The sequence below is a fragment of the Arachis hypogaea genome, chromosome 20, assembly GCF_003086295.3.
Source record: "Arachis hypogaea cultivar Tifrunner chromosome 20, arahy.Tifrunner.gnm2.J5K5, whole genome shotgun sequence".
Lineage (NCBI taxonomy): Eukaryota > Viridiplantae > Streptophyta > Magnoliopsida > Fabales > Fabaceae > Arachis > Arachis hypogaea.
In genome coordinates, this window is record NC_092055.1 from 93,177,330 (window position 1) to 93,180,696 (window position 3,367).

The 3,367-nt window shown below is 33.2% G+C and overlaps 1 non-coding gene across 1 annotated transcript; it reads right to left on the bottom strand.

The window, feature by feature from the left end:
- Positions 1-3,259: 3,259 nt before the first annotated feature.
- On the bottom strand, positions 3,260-3,367 carry LOC112788677 (small nucleolar RNA R71). The gene has a single exon (XR_003196033.1). It is a non-coding gene; the product is annotated as a small nucleolar RNA R71 (small nucleolar RNA).

Sequence of the window (3,367 nt, forward strand, 5' to 3'; positions counted from 1 at the left end):
ATGAACGCGTGCCTGACAACCACTTCCGTTCTACATTAGATTGAATGAGTATCTCTTAGATCTCTTAATCAGAATCTTCGTGGTATAAGCTAGATTGATGGCGGCATTCATGAGAGTCCGGAAAGTGTAAACCTTGTCCGTGGTATTCCGAGTAGGACTCTGGGATTGAATGACTGTGACGAACTCCAAACTCGCGAGTGCTGGGTGTAGTGACAGACACAAAAGGATAGTAAATTCTATTCCAGTATGATCGAGAACCTCCAAGATGATTAGCCATGCAGTGACAGCGCATCGGACTATTTTCACAGAGAGGAATAGGATGCAACCAACGACAAGGGTGATGCCTCCAGACGATTAGCCGTGCTGTGACAGAGCATTTGGACCATTTTCCCGAGAGGATTGAAAGTAGCCATTGGCACCGGTGACATCCTTACATAAAGCCAGCCATAGAAAGGAGTAAGACGGATTGGATGAAGACAGCAGGAAAGCAGAGGTTCAGAGGAATGAATGCATCTCCATACGCTTATCTGAAATTCTCACCAATGATTTACATAAGTATTTCTATCCTTATTTTAGTATTAATTTCGAAAACTCCATAACTATTTTATATCCGCCTGACTGAGATTTACAAGGTGACCATAGCTTGCTTCATACCAACAATCTCCGTGGGATCGACCCTTACTCACGTAAGGTTTATTACTTGGACGACCCAGTGCACTTGCTGGTTAGTTATGCGAAGTTGTGAAGATATGTTTAGACCATGGTTCTGTGCATCCGTTTTTGGTGCCATCACCAGGGAATAAATTTCGAACAATAATTCACAACCTGAGTAACAATTTCGCATACCAAGTTTTTGGCGCCGTTGCCGGGGATTGTTCGAGTTTGGACAACTGACGGTTCATCATGTTGCTCAGATTGGGTAACTTTCTTTTCATTTTCTTTTCAAAAATTTTTCAAAAATTTTTCAAAAAAATCTTTCGAAAATTTCTCCTTTGTTTTCGAAAAAAAAAACTTTTTAAAATAAAAATGTTTTCAAAAATATATTTTTCTTCAGAATTTTTAAGAATGAATTCTAGAGTTTCATGAAGCATGTTGAAGCAAGCTGGCTATAAAACCATGTCTAAATTCTTTTGGACAGAGGTTTTGGCTTAAAATTGAATGAATTACACTCATATTTTTACTAAAGCTTGGCTGGCTATTAAGCCATGCCTGACCTTTTGATTGGAGCTTTAGACTAAAGAGCATAAGATTCCTGGAATTCATATTAAAAATTTTAGAATCCTTATTTTTGTTTTTCAAATAATTTTCGAAAAAAATACAAAAAAAATTAGAAAATCATAAAAATCAAAAATATTTTTTGTGTTTCTTGTTTGAGTCTTGAGTCATGTTATAAGTTTGGTGTCAATTGCATGTTCATCTTGCATTTTTCGAAAAAATTCATGCATTCATAGTGTTCTTCATGATCTTCAAGTTGTTCTTGGTAAGTCTTCTTGTTTGATCTTTGCATTTGCATGTTTTGTGTCTTTTCTTGTTTTTCATATGCATTCCTGAATTCTTTAAGTCTAAGCATTAAAGAATTCTAAGTTTGGTGTCTTGCATGTTTTCTTTGCATTAAAAATTTTTCAAAAATGTGTTCTTGATGTTCATCATGATCTTCATAGTGTTCTTGGTGTTCATCTTGACATTCATAGCATTCTTGCATGCATTCATTGTTTTGATCCATAACTTTCATGCATTGCATCATTTTTCTTGTTTTTCTCTCTCATCATAAAAATTCAAAAATCAAAAAAATATCTTTCCCTTTTTCTCTCTTAAAATTTCGAAAATTAGATTTGACTTTTTTAAAAAATTTTAAAATCTAGTTGTTTTTATGAGTCAAATCAAATTTTCAATTTAAAAAAATCTTATCTTTTTCAAAATCTTTTTCAAAAATCAAATCTTTTTTCAATTTTTTTTAGTTATTTTCGAAAATTTCAAAAATAATTTTCAAAAATCTTTTTCTTAATTTTACATCATATTTTTGAAAATAACATCATCAATTAATGTTTTGATTCAAAAATTTCAAGTTTGTTACTTGTTAAGAAATATTCAAACTTTAAGTTCTAGAATCATATCTTGTGATTTCTTGTGAATCAAGTCATTAATTGAGATTTTAAAAATCAAATCTTTTTCAAAAACTAATTTCTATCATATCTTTTCAAAAATATCTTCTTATCTTACCTTTTTCAAAAAAGTGATTGCAAAATATCTTTTCTAACTTCCTAATTTCTTCTCTTTTCAAAATTTGTTTCAACTAACTAACTAACTTTTTGTTTGTTTCTTACCTTTTTCAAAACTACCTAACTAACTCTCTCTCTCTAATTTTTGAAAAAAAAAAATCTTCCCTCTTTTTCAAAATTTCTTTTTAATTAGACTAATTATTTTATTTTTTATTTGAATTTTCAAAAAACTACTAACCTTTTTCAAAAACTATTTTCGAAAATCACTAACTCTTTTTCAAAAATTATTTTCGAAAATTCTCTCCTCCTCTCATCCCCTTCTATTTATTTATTCATCTACTAAAACTTCACTTCATCTCACATCTCTGCTCCTATCATCACCTTTGTGTTTGGATTCTTCATTCTTCTTCACCCCTATTCCTTTTCTTCTTCTACTAACAATAAGGAACCTCTTTACTGTGACATAGAGGATTCCTCTTATTTTCTTTTTCTCTTCTCTTTCTTATGAGCAGGGACAAAAAAAAGGCATTCTTGTTGAAGCTGATCCAGAACCTGAAAGGACTCTAAAGAGAAAACTAAGAGAAGCTAAATTACAACAATCCAGAGACAACCTTATTGAAAATTTCGAACAAGTAAAGGAGAAGGCAGCCGAACCCAACAACAATAATGCAAGGAGAATGCTTGGTGACTTTACTGCACCTAATTCCAATTTACATGGAAGAAGCATCTCCATTCCTACCATTGGAGAAAATAATTTTGAGCTGAAACCTCAGCTAGTTTCTCTGATGCAGCAGAACTGCAAGTTTCATGGACTTCCATCTAAAGATCCTTTTCAGTTCTTAACTGAATTCTTGCAGATCTGTGATACTGTTAAGACTAATGGAGTAGATCCTGAAGTCTACAGGCTCATGCTTTTCCCTTTTGCTGTAAGAGACAGAGCTAGAATATGGTTGGACTTTCAACCCAAAGACAGCCTGAACTCTTGGGATAAGCTGGTTACGGCTTTCTTAGCCAAGTTCTTTCCTCCTCAAAAGCCGAGCAAGCTTAGAGATGATGTTCAAACCTTCAGACAGAAAGAAGGTGAATCCCTCTATGAAGCGTGGGAAAGATACAAGCAGCTGACCAAAAAGTGTCCTTCTGACATGCTT